This window comes from Galeopterus variegatus, unplaced genomic scaffold, assembly GCF_000696425.1.
Source record: "Galeopterus variegatus unplaced genomic scaffold, G_variegatus-3.0.2 Scaffold3818, whole genome shotgun sequence".
In the NCBI taxonomy this organism is placed as follows: domain Eukaryota; kingdom Metazoa; phylum Chordata; class Mammalia; order Dermoptera; family Cynocephalidae; genus Galeopterus; species Galeopterus variegatus.
This window is the reverse complement of record NW_007729929.1, coordinates 175,661-189,485: the sequence shown is the minus strand read 5'-3', so window position 1 is coordinate 189,485 and position 13,825 is coordinate 175,661. Positions and strand designations below refer to the sequence as shown.

At 46.9% G+C, this 13,825-nt stretch overlaps 1 pseudogene; it reads right to left on the bottom strand.

Moving 5' to 3' along the window:
• Nucleotides 1–11,748: 11,748 nt before the first annotated feature.
• LOC103601647 lies at nucleotides 11,749–13,707 on the bottom strand (annotated as a pseudogene).
• Between the last annotated feature and the right edge of the window lie 118 nt (nucleotides 13,708–13,825).

Sequence of the window (13,825 nt, the reverse complement as noted above, 5' to 3'; positions counted from 1 at the left end):
TTCCAAGTAGAAATCCAAAGGGTTAAACCTTTGTACACAGCCCAGCTGTCAGTACAGATGGTTAATGGCCCAGGCTCATTTTTTTTAATCACCATCCATACTGCTCTCGATTACGCCCATTGACTGCTTTGCCCAGTGCCATTTCATACCACATAGTATCTGTTAAGGGCTGGACAGCAACAGCTGTCCATGATGCTGAGGGTCCCATGCTAGAGCCATCTGTATACCAAGCTTGCTCTGTGATAGGTCTCTGTCCCTCATGGAAAGGTGTAGCCTCCACCTCCATGGGTAAGGACTGTGTCAAAGTTTCCTCCACAACCTCTACTGGGACTAGCAAAGTTTGCAACTCTTTGGACAGGGGGCTCATTGACACAGTACTCCTTTGTTCTATATATGCTCCCAATTTAGACAGAGTGGGAGTTTGAGCTACACCCATTTTAGGGTTGGTTGCCCAAGTGCACAGCCAACCTAGTATGGGATATGTCATCCTTACTAGAACTTTGGCAGTTCCTGTGATAGCTTCAGTGGCCATCAAGATAGAATACAGAGCTGCTAACTATTTTTCTGTTAGAGAATAACGCACTTCAGCACCCTTCCAGAGCTGAGACCAGAATCCAAAAGGTGTTCAGAATCAGTCTTGTCTCTGCCACAAACCCCATCATAACCCTTCTTGGGTTATATGTACGTCTAATTCAAAAGCCTTACCTGTTCTACTTTCTCAGCCCAATCCCAGGGGAGTCTTTTCTTAATGCATACAGTGGGCGTGCCATTTGGGCCACATGGGGTACAAAAGCTCTCCAATACCCCAGAAGTCCCAAATATGTCTGTAGCTGGGCTATGGTTGTGGGTCAAGGGTATGCCTGTATCTTGTCTATAATAGCTTCTGGGATGACTCTCATCTTACCCAACCAGACCACTGCCAAGAATTTGACTGACAGCCGAGGTTCTTGCACTTTGGCTGTGTTCATGCCCCACGCACGTTGTTCCAAATGACTTAGCAGCATTAGAGCTGCCTGGGTTAAATCTGCAAGAGAATCAGAGGTTAGTAACATGTCATCGATGTAGTGAAACATTGTAACCATGCTGGGCCTAGTCCAATTGGCTAGGTCCTCAGCCACCAAACCATGACAGATGGTTGGGCTATACAGATAACCTTGGGGCAATACTCAAAAGGTCCATTGCCTCCCTTCCCAGGTGAAGGCAAACTGATCTTGGCTATCAGTCAAGATTGGAATAGAGAAAAAAGCATTTGAAAGGTCCAATACGTAATGATAAGTTCCCAGCTGAGTCATCAGCTGATCCATCAAGTTGTAAGCTGAAGGCATGGCTGCTTGCAGAGGAGGCACTACTTTGTTCAGTTCTCAATAGTCTACAGTCATTCTCCAGGTACCATCAGGTTTTTTCAATGGCCGTACCAGAGCAGTAAATGGGCTATGAGCCAGATGAATAATGCCAACTTTCTCTAACTCCAATATAGTGGCACTTATCTCTGCATGTCCTCCCAGTAGGCGATACTGCTTTACAGTAACTACATGTCTTTACTTGGGTAACACCTGTGGGTCATGTTTAGCATATCCCCGTAACACAGGCTTTACTCTCTGTATTCGCAGCCAAAACTCTCCAACTGTTGCTTGCAGGTGCAAACAATAAAGTACATCCATACCCAAGATGTATTCAGCTACTGGGGATATATATGCAGTATATACACGAGGGGGTAATTATCCTATGCCCAATGGCAGTGACACAGCTTTGACTTCAATAGTATGCCCTCCATAGTCATCTATATGAACTGTGGCCCTTGGAAACTTATCTGGATTGCCATATATCAGGCTACATTCTGCACCTGAATCCACCAATGCCAAAACATGCTGCACATTTGCCCTTGACCAATGTATTGCCAATTCAACATGAGGTCTCTGATCCTCACCTGCCCCTAAAAGATGAGTACCTTGGCCTGCTCCCTAATCAAAATGGAACAGTTCATCTGCCTCCTTGGGAGAAAACAAAAAGTTCTTTAAATCCACTGAGTATATCTTGCTACCTGTTTCCAGATGTTTAGTGAAATGCTGTCCAGGGTGCAATTGTTGCCACAAGGCAAACAGCATTTGGCTGCCAGTCAATTTTCTTGCTATCAACCCCTGCTGCAAGCAAGTCAGGCCACATCTGCTTATGGCTAGTCTTGCTTGGTTCCCTTGGGATAAAATCCCAAGCATTTCTTGGGGGTTTGGTNTGGCTTCATCATTTCCTGGACTGGCTAAGGGGAAGTGTCCTGTGACATGGAAAAGAGTTAACCTCTTTCTCATGTCCCAATTCCTATAACTCTTGCCACATGGCTTGTCCCCACAGGGGTCAGTGGCCAACATCCACCATTGATATTTCCAAGTAGAGATCCAAAGGGTTAAAACTTTGTACACAGCCCAGCTGTCAGTACAGATGATTAATGGCCTAGGCTCATTTTTTTTTATCACCATCCATACTGCTCTCAATTAAGCCCATTGACTGCTTTGCCCAGTGCCATTTCATACCACATAGTATCTGTTAAGGGCTGGACAGCAACAGCTGTCCATGATGCTGAGGGTCCCGTGCTAGAGCCATCTGTATATCAAGCTTGCTCTGTGATAGGTCTCTGTCCCTCATGGAAAGGTGTAGCTTCCACCTCCATGGGTAAGGATTGTGTCAAAGTTTCCTCCACAACCTCTACTGGGCCTAGCACAGTTCGCAACTCTTTGGACAGAGGGCTCATTGACACAGTGCTCCTTTGTTCTATATATGCTCCCCATTTAGACAGAGTGGGAGTCTGAGCTATGCCCATTTTAGGGTTGGTTGCCCAAGTGCGCAGCCAACCTAGTATGGGATATGTCATCCTTACTAGAAACTTGGCAGTTCCTGTGATAGCTTCAGTGGCCATCAAGGTAGAATACACAGCTGCTAACTATTTTTCTGTTAGAGAATAACGCACTTCAGCACCCTTCCAGAGCTGAGACCAAAATCCAAAAGGTGTTCAGAATCAGTCTTGTCTCTGCCACAAACCCCATCCTAACACTTCTTGGGTTATATGTACATCTAATTCAAAAGCCTTAGTGGGATCAGCCACTTGTAAAGCCTGTACTTGCTGTATTGCCCTTGTTGTAGCCTGGTAAGCCTGTTCTACATTCTCAGCCCAATCCCAGGGGGCTCCTTTCTTAATGCATACAGTGGGCATGCTATTTGGGCCACATGGGGTACAAAGGCTCTCTAATACCCCAGAAGCCCCAAATATGTCTGTAGCTGGGCTATGGTTGTGGGTCAAGGGTATGCCTATATCTTGTCTAAAATAGCTTCTGGGATGACTCTCATCTTACCCAACCAGACCACTCCCAAGAATTTGACTGACAGCACAGATCCTCACACTTTGGCTGTGTTCATGCCCCATGCACATTGTTCCAAATGACTTAGCAGCATTTATAGGCAAGGAGCATTTATAGCTTGGAGCTGCCTGGGTTAAATCTGCAAGAGAATCAGAGATTAGTAACATGTCATCAATGTAGTGAAACATTGTAACTATGCTAGGCCTAGTCCACTTGGCTAGGTCCTCAGCCACTAAGCCATGACAGATGGTTGGGCTATACAGATAACCTTGGGGCAATACTCGAAAGGTCCATTGCCTCCCTTCCCAAGTGAAGGCAAACTGATCGTGGCTATCAGCCGAGATTGGAATGAAGAAAAAAGCATTTGCAAGGTCCAATACATAATGATAAGTTTCCAGCTGAGTCATCAGCTGATCCATCAAGTTGTGAACTGAAGGCACAGCTGCATGCAGAGGAGGCACTACTCTGTTTAGTTCTCAATAGTCTACAGTCATTCTCCAGGTACCATCAGGTTTTTTCACTGGCCATACCAGAGCATTAAATGGGTTATGAGCCAGATGAATAATGCCAACTTTCTCTAACTCCAATATAGTGGCACTTATCTCTGCATGTCCTCCCAGTAGGTGATACTGCTTTACATTAACTACATGTCTTTACTTGGATAACACCTGTGGGTCATGTTTAGCATGTCCCCGTAACACAGGCTTTACCGTCTGTATTCGCAGCCAAAACTCTCCAACTGTTGCTTGCAGGTGCAAACCATAAAGTACATCCATACCCAAGATGTATTCAGCTACTGGGGATATATATACAGTATATACACGAGGGGGTAATTATCCTATGCCCAATGGCAGTGACACAGCTTTGACTTCAATAGTATGTTCTCCATAGCCATCTATATGAACTGTGGCCCTCGGAAACTTACCTGAATTGCCATATATCAAGCTACATTCTGTACCTGAATCCACCAATGCCAAAACACACTGTACATTTGTCCTTGACCAATGTATTGCCAATTCAACATGAGGCCTCTGGTCCTCACCTGCCCCTAAAAGATGAGTACCTTGGCCTGCTCCCTAATCAAAATGGAACAGTTCATCTGCCTCCTTGGGAGAAACCAAAAAGTTCTTTAAATCCACTGAGTATATCTTGCTACCTGTTTCCAGATGTTTAGTGAAATGCTGTCCAGGGTGCAATTGTTGCCACAAGGCAAACAGCATTTGGCTGCCAGTCAATTTTCTTGCTATCAACCCCTGCTGCAAGCAACTCAGGCCACATCTGCTTATGGCTAGTCTTGCTTGGTTCCCTTGGGATAAAATCCCAAGCATTTCTTGGGGGTTTGGTCTTAGCCACCTTTTGGACCTGTTTTGCTTGTCTCCTACCCTCTACTTCACTCAAGCTGGCTATCATGGTCGTTACCTCATGTATAGGACAACCAACACATGGGGCCAGTATGGCCATCAGTGACCCAAAGAATGTTGATGGGGCATTTTGCAGCACTATGTCTCTCATGCTGCCTGTAAAACTTCCTGTAAAACTTTCATCATCTGTATGTCTCTCATGCTGCCTGTAAAACTTTCATCATCTGGGTCACAAGTGTTCACATTAAACATGGACTACCACATCCCCAGCTCCTGAATTATCTGAAACAACTCAGCATTTGTTTGCCATTTACTCACAATCTTGGGCAGTTCTCCAACATTTGTCCACATGGTTCAGGCAGCTGCATTCACCCAGTCCATCAAGGAGTGATTACCTGGCCCTTATGCATATCTCTGGCTATTCTGCAGCTGCTGCCTCACGGATGGGTGTATGGTGATGGAGGCCAATTTTTCCATCTCCTCAACCAGAGCACATCACACCATCCACCACTAGGTCCCAAAACCACAGCAGCCAAGCAGCCAGGGGCTTCCCCTGTTTCTGCTGGAACTGTCTCCCCAAGTCAACTAATTCAACCTGGGTATATGGGACATAGGTAGTGAATTGGATCACCTGTGGATTGCCTGCCAGTTGTCGGTATGGTCTCACAGGCTGCTCGTGTTTCACTTCCCGATGCACAACAAGTCGTGCCTGGAGACACATGGTCTCCCCCAACTCACCAGTGGGTTCGTCATCCTCCCTGGTGTGAGAGGCAGGGGTGGTCAGTTGCTGCACATCATCATCCAGAACATTTATCAGCACTTCCAACAACTCTGCTTTCTTGATCAGCTTGCAGCATAGTGAGCAGTAGCCAGGCTCCAGTCAGCAAAAAAGTGGCCACCGGGCACCACATACTCAAGGACAGCCACATTTCCTCCCCATCCCAAGGGGCTTTCTGCTACATACTTTGAGGCCGCACTGCTTCATGGTCTATGCTGACTTGCGGTATAGTGAGCAGCAACCAGGTCCCGGTCAATAGGCAAGTGGACACAGGGCACAACATATTCAAGAGTAGCCACATTTCCTCCTCCCCAGGGGCTTTTGGCTCCTGTACCTGCTCACAGTCCTGCTGACTACACACCAACTGTACAGCTAGGGCTAGGGCTCACAGACCACTCGAGCCCGGTGTACAGATTGAGTCACAAACCCTCCACACACAGTTCTATGAGCTAGGTAATAGGAAAAGGTCCTGGGAGCCAGGGGTGAAGAAATAATAGACTTTATCCAGAGCTAGGAACAGCCACCCCAGTGGCTTCCCGGAGCCTTCCAAGAAGCACATGTCAGAGCCATTAGTCCTTTATACTCAAGTCCATAACTCAAAACACCTGGGTGCACATGCACAATCACTTTAGACAATAACAAGGAACACCTGGGCGCACGTGCATATTCACATTAGATGCTCGGCAAGATTCTGAACATCTGAGTGGCCCTGACCATTTTTTCTTTATTTTCCCAACGGCTATTCTGCAGCTGCTGCCTCAGGAATGGGTGTATGGTGATGGAGGCCAATTTTTCCATCTCCTCACCAGAGCACATCACACCATCCACCACTAGGTCCCAAAACCACAGCAGCCAAGCAGCCAGGGGCTTCCCCTGTTTCTGCTGGAACTGTCTCCCCAAGTCAACTAATTCAACCTGGGTATATAGGACATAGGTAGTGAATTGGATCACCTGTGGATTGCCTGCCAGTTGTCGGTCTGGTCTCACAGGCTGCTCATGTTTCACTTCCTGATGCACAACAAGTCGTGCCTGGAGACACATGGTCTCCCCCAACTCACCACTGGGTTCGTCATCCTCCCTGGTGTGAGAGGCAGGGGTGGTCAGTTGCTGCACATCATCCTCCAGAACATTTATCAGCACTTCCAACAACTCTGCTTTCTGCTTCAAATCTTGATCAGCTTGCAGCATAGTGAGCAGTAGCCAGGCTCCAGTCAGCAAAAAAGTGGCCACCGGGCACCACATAATCAAGGACAGCCACATTTCCTCCCCATCCCAAGGGGCTTTCTGCTACATACTTCGAGGCCGCACTGCTTCATGGTCTATGCTGACTTGCGGTATAGTGAGCAGCAACCAGGTCCCGGTCAATAGGCAAGTGGACACAAGGCACAACATATTCAAGAGTAGCCACATTTCCTCCTCCCCAGGGGCTTTTGGCTCCTGTACCTGCTCACAGTCCTGCTGACTACACACCAACTGTACAGCTAGGGCTAGGGCTCACAGACCACTCGAGCCCGGTGTACAGATTGAGTCACAAACCCTCCACACACAGTTCTGTGAGCTAGGTAATAGGAAAAGGTCCTGGGAGCCAGGGGTGAAGAAATAATAGACTTTATCCAGAGCTAGGAACAGCCACCCCAGTGTCTTCCCGGAGCCTTCCAAGAAGCACATGTCAGAGCCATTAGTCCTTTATACTCAAGTCCATAACTCAAAACACCTGGGTGCACATGCACAATCACTTTAGACAATAACAAGGAACACCTGGGTGCACGTGCACAATCACTTTAGACAATAAAAAGGAACACCTGGGTGCATGTGCATATTCACATCAGATGCTCGGCAAGATTCTGAACATCTGAGTGGCCCTGACCATTTTTTCTTTATTTTCCCAACAGATGTGGACAGAAGAATAGATTCAGTTTTGATGATATATGTTGGCTTTTATAATTTAACCATTGTACTACAAGGTTATGTTTCCTATTTGCAAAGTGTGTGGGACACATCATATTTGCCTCATAGGTGAAGGTTACAGTGATTGCCCTTAAAGGCCTTTGATGAAACTTTATAACCACCAGCTGTAAGAATCATATAAGATAGTAGCTATAACAGTGCTAAAATGATATGAAGTATGTAAGAAGCAAAATAAACAAGGGTAGACAAATAGCAGTTTGAAAACAAAACTGATTTGCTTACCTGGCAAGGGAAGGATGCACCACACAGATGTGAGTTCAGAGAATTGTCCAAAGCAGAAATGTAAGTGACTATAAGATATAGGGTGAAACACCAAATAGAGCAAGATTCTGAGTTCAAGTTGTGGATTTAGCTTATGAGCTAGGCTGTAAACTCTCATTTCTGCAATTGATTACCTTTAGAGTTTGAATCACCAGTATGGAGAAACCTGGTTCAAATACGTCTGGGGTGAAGAGAGAAAAATTCAAGAGAGCCTAGGGTCATGCTTGTATATACTTTCTCAAAGATTTGCAAGATTTTAATTTAATAGGTGTCATTATCATTTACAGTCTTACTGAGAAGCAAAAACTGAGGTTAGGAAATTCCTAGAGGTACCCTCTATTACTAAGGTTCAAGGAAAAAAATGGTACTAATTGTTAATAAACACTTGATACAAATTTACAAGATTTACATTGTTTATGAGGAGTGACAGCAGAAAGATGGCAGACTAGGAAGCTTCAGGCCCTTGTTCCCTATGAAAACATTAATAAAAACATTTTTTAAAAACCTACTGACTGACTAAAAACTTTATATGAGATCTGGGAACTAGTCAAAGATCTACAGCAACCAAGTGAACATGCAATCAAGAAAAAGCCATATTCAAAATTGTAGCAAATTTCATGGCATTTTTACTTGCCCTTGCCCTACCCCTCCCCAGTAAGGCATGGGAGGTTAGGAGTGAGCAGCCCAATTTCTAATTTCCTTTCTCAGGACAGAAGATACAGAGTAGAAAATATTTGCAACATTTTAACCTGTTTGTGGGCTCCTAAAGGGACTGATTTCTGTCTGGTGCCACTCAAGAGCTTATGGTTTGAATCTCAGGCTAGTGAAAGCAGTGGAAGGCAGTGACAGGCACTATGGCACATGGAAAATAGGGGTAAAGCAGACTGTGTACATCTAAGGGCAAGAAATGATGGGCAGAAGAATATAATAAAACATATAAGGCATGAAGAGAAGCTGCGGTAAGACTCCTTTAGAAATTAAGACATGTAAGCATCCATGTATATTTGAGAACTTGTGAAGGGGAGAAGCACACACAAAGGAAGGACCCATTCCCAGAAAAGATGTGAGATGACATTAAGGTTATACTCCAAGCTAATCCCAAAATCAGGATGTTCCTAATTAGTGAAGGTCTTCCATACCAGTCTGCAAAGACTAGGAGAAGTGTCTGTTTTTTCACATGCCCAATTTTCAGCTGAAGACCACAAGGCAAACAAAGGAACAGGAAATATGGTCCATTCAAAGGAATAAAATAAATCCCCATTAGCCTTCCATGAAGAAACACAGGCATTTAACTTACTAAAGTCTTTGAAACATCTCTATTAAATATGCTCAAAGAGCTAAAGTAAAACACACAGAGCGAACAGAAGTAAGGAAAGTGATATATGAACAAAATGAGAATATCAACAGTGAGATCAAAATTATAAAAAAAGAATAAAGCAAGATTCTGGGAAGATGGAGGAGTAGAAAGTACCAGAAATCCATCTGCCCACCTAGACAACAACTGTACTGGAAGATGTTGTCTGATGTTACTATTTTGAAAGTCTGGAGTCTATTAGAAGGCTTGGTATTTCCTGGGGAAGGCTTGGATGGTAAAAAGTGGTTAATTTCAGTCAATTTCAAGTCTTAGCATAGTAGCAGCTACTCAACCCCCAGCCCAGTAGCAGGCAGGAGTGCATGTTCCCAGAGCAGCCTGCACACAGCATTCAGGAACCTGGGAGAGCAGTAAGGAACCTGTCCTCCAATTATTGGGAATCTGTGCCCCAATCACCGATCATGGAAGTGCAGACCTGAAGTTTATACATTAGGCTAGTCTTCCAGCACACAAACAGCTTACAACAATTAAAAAACAAAACAAAACCCAACAAGCCCTGGGGAGGGAAGATAATTGAATCTCCAGAGTTACAATGTTATACGATTTGAATGTCCAGTATCCCATAAAAAATCACAAGGCATACAAAGAAGCAGGAAAGTATGACCCATTCAAAGGAAAAAATAAGCCAACAAAAGTGCCACTGAAAAAAAAAAAACCCAGAAGGCCAACTTGCTAGACAATGAGAATGTCAAAAATGAGGGATAAATTAGAATTCCCAGATAAACAGAAGATGAGAGAGTTTGTTACCATTAGACCTGCCCTGCAAGATATGCTAAAGTGAGCCCTTCTGGTTGAAATAAAAGGGCACTAGACTGTAACTCAAAGCTGTATGAAGAAATAAAGATCTCAGTAAAAGTAAATACATGAGAAATGATAGGAGTATTATTGTAACTTCAGTTTGTAACTCCACTTTTTGTGTTCTACATGATTTAAGAGACCAATGAATAAAAAATTTTAGCCTATGTTTATCAACACACAGTCACATAAGATGTAATTTTCTTTCTTCTTTCTTTCTTTTTAAAATGGGAAACAGAGTTTGTTCTTTGTGGAAAGGTTGAACAAGGTCAAAAATGTCTTTTAGAGGGCACTTACCCAGCCCTGCCTTGCAGGTTCCTGGGGTCAGATGCCTCTGCCCCTGCCCTCACTCCCCCCTGCCCCTAGTTAACAAAAAGGAACAATTTGGATAGAATTCATATATAATCATTAAAAGTATACATTAAACAACAAGAAAAAAACAAATTTAGCCAAACTGCCAACGCCATTCACCTCATTTCTCCTACCCCCCTGATGTCCATCTCCTCTTGCTCCCTCCACAGGGTCTCCCAATTCCTCGGTACCATGACAATCATTGGTCGTCAAAGGAGACTTCAAATGGGTGGGCTGGGTGGGAGAAAGGTGGGGCAGGACACCAGTAGGATGGGTCGAGGTGGTGCGAGCATTGGGTAAGTGAGGGGATAACCCAAACTGGAAATGCCCAGGCACCTGCCCCTTGTTGCAGTGGTGAGGTAGGCTGAGGACTTCCAGGCCTCTGGGAACCTCTGGACCCCCAGTCCCTGTATGTGTGCCCTCTCTGCTCCTTTCTCTGGGCTTCCTGTCCCTCCCCTCCACGCTGTCTGGTCTGCGAAAAGGGACCAAAGAGGAGCAAGTGTGCCTGCCTCAGGGCCCTTCCTGAAAGTGCCAATAAAACATGCCCTCCCCTGGGTACCACAGCCCATCCTGTGGCACCCCTGCTGGCCTGGCCTGCCCAGCCTCTTACTGTCCACTGCTGCCATACTTCCTCATTTCCCCTTTTGGTTCCATCCCGTCCCCTCTGACTACTCTGCTCTTGGGTCCCAACCCCAGCTGCCTGCATTTGAGCAAGGTTCTTTCACTGTAGCCTTTAGGCTCTCCCCCAGAGCTCTTGACCCAGGTCTCTCCTCTTGGTCCCACTCCACCCTGGTAGCTGCATCCCCTGGTTTCAGCTCTTCCAACCTTGAATCCCCATCCAAGGCCAGCACTGGACAGGGGTAGGGTTGCCAAGGGTTTCTTCACCTCAGTTTAGTCTAATGGCTCAGGCTCTTTCCTTGGAATTTCACCAGGTAGCTGGGGCAAAGGAAGATCCTTGTGGGGAAGAACTTGACTGCCCAAGCAACAAAGGCCCTCTCTGGGTTTTCCTCCCAAGGTCTCAGGGTGGCTGGGCAGTACCCATCCCCTTATACCATCTCAGGGCCTCCAACCCAATCAAGATAAGATTCCTTTAGTCAGAAAGAGTGGTGGGAGGCTGCCAGAAGGGTACACCTGGGGTTTGTGGTGTTGGAGTGCCCAGAGCCTCCTGAAGTCAGAATTCAGAGGTTTAAGGTATGCCAGGGGATGGAAGAGGAGATGAGCCCATTTGATTTTTACCAGCAAGGGTCCTGTCTTCAAGTACAGAGCCCCCAAGACATTCAGATGGGGCTGGACACACACCAAGCTAAGGTTTCCCCCAAGAGGTGAGGCCAGAAGGGGTCACCTTCCCTCCTACCCCTCAGAGGACCCATCGGGGGAAGAAGCAATGCCAGGGTGAAGGTGGAAGAGGCCAGTCAAGGGACAGAGAGAAGAAAGGAGGCTGGAAGGAGGGGCTTGGGATGGGTGATGAGCCCACCCACCACTGCCTGCTGCCACTGGCCTTTAGAGGCAAAATCCTCATGGTAGGAGTGAGTGGGCCAGTGGTGGATGTCGGATCTTGTCCATCAGGGAGTGCTGGCAGAGGAGCAGTTGCTTGGGGGCCCTGTGGCATCTGAAGAAGACCAGGAGGCCCACCGCCATCACCAGGAGCAGCAGCAGCACAGGCAGCACCATGGCGGCTGCACTCAATGCCCCACTGTCCTCAGCTACCTCGATGATGATCACCTCCATCACCTCCTCAGTCCCTCATCCAGCTGGCCCCCTGATGTGCAGCCCACCCAGTCCCACAGGGCTAGCTTGAGGTAGCCTAGCTCCACCTTCAGCTTCTGGTTGTTGAATTTCCAGTATTTGCTCCTCTTGTAGAAGTAAGCGAAGACTTCATTGCTGCCTATGAAGGACCCTCTAGGAGACTCAGATAATCCTTCCCAGACTTTGATATTTTGGGGGTACTCACTGTCCACTGCCCTGAGATCCTCATTGAAATGGCAGTACCTATTTCCCCCCAGAAGAAGTAGGTCTTTCCTTTGGACATGCAGAAGAGAGTGGGATCGATCTTATCGGTAGGCAGTCCTCAGCCCAGCTCCTTAATGTGTTTGGGGTAGCCACGTTGCAAGGAGGCCTCATTAAGCACCCAATGCTTTTCTTCTTTGAAGAAGACAAATTTGCCATCCTTCCTCTCGTCGGCAGCATTGATGGATGCTGGCAGTCCCCGCCAGAATTGGCCAAGGGGCATTGGGTAGCCATCCATCACTTGGTTATTCCTCACTTGCCAGAACCACCACTCCTTGAAAACGAACATCTGCCTGTGCAGAACAGCAATGGTGTCAAAGTTCCTACCACAGATGTTGGGCCTATAAGTGAGGTTTTTGGGCTTATCAGGGACACAGGGCCAGGAGGTGGGTTGAGGGGCCATCTTGGTGGGGGATCCTGACTCACTCCCATAAAGTTTCTGGATGCCCCAGTGGTCGTTGTTAGGAAGCACAAAGTTCTCTATGTCTGTCCACTGGTAAGAGGGTGCCATAATGGCCAAGGGATCATTGGAAGGCTGTAAGCCCAGGGCATGGTCCAGCTCATACCCAGGCACCAGGAAGATGACATTCTTTTTTTTTTTTTGTGACTGGTAAGGGGATCATAACCCTTGGTGTGGCGTCGCTCACACCGTGCTCAGCCAGTGAGCGCACCGGCCATCCCTATATAGGATCCGAACCTGCAGCCTTTGTGCTCCCAGCGCCGCACTCTCCTGAGTGAGCCACGGGGTCAGCCCAGGAAGATGACATTCTCATTGAGGTCCTCATTCTGGACAGGCCAGGGCTTGGCAGAGTCAAAGTGGATGTCCCCTCCAATGTTGGGGCATGGGAAGTAGGCATGGGCCAGGAAGCCACCCTTGCTTTAGAATGCATGCTGTCACCATGAAAACCCTTGGCAAATAAGATCATGATGTCAGTCTACTTCTCATGGCCCTTGCAGATGTAGGCATGGGACACCTTGTAGAAGCACAGTGGTGTGGCGCTCTCCCACATGTGAAATGCCTGGTGAATGTGGCATACTCACCCACCTTGATTGGAAAGTGGCATACTAGCCCACCTTGGGGGTTTAATTCTGGATGCAGAAAGTGATCTCATTATGCTGCCATTTGAGGCCCTCGATGGTATAGTGCTTCCTTTGAACTCAACCCCAAACTTGTCTGGAAAACCACATTGGGGGTGCCTCATGGCCTTCCTTTCATGTTGTCTGCATCAGCCTTTCCTATCACTCACAAACTATAGAACCTCTGCATGGCAGCATTGGCACTTAGAGTGACAGGTGTAAGCACTGGGTGTGGGTAAATAGGTCCCTCAGATGCAGGTAGCCATACTGTGGCAGCCAGGCTTCGGGGATGAAGCTGTTGCTGTAAACTGAGCTGAGAGAGGTAAACATGCTGCCCAGCATGAGCAAGGGGAGCAGAAGACTGTGGAAGGGTTGTGGGGAGGGAAACATGGTCTGCAGCCATTGGGGCAGCTGATTGTGTGGGCTCTGCAGCAGGGCTCATGCCCTGGCCCACCAGCACTCCCTTGGAGTACCTCTGTCTTCAGTAGGCACTGAATTTGGATTCCTA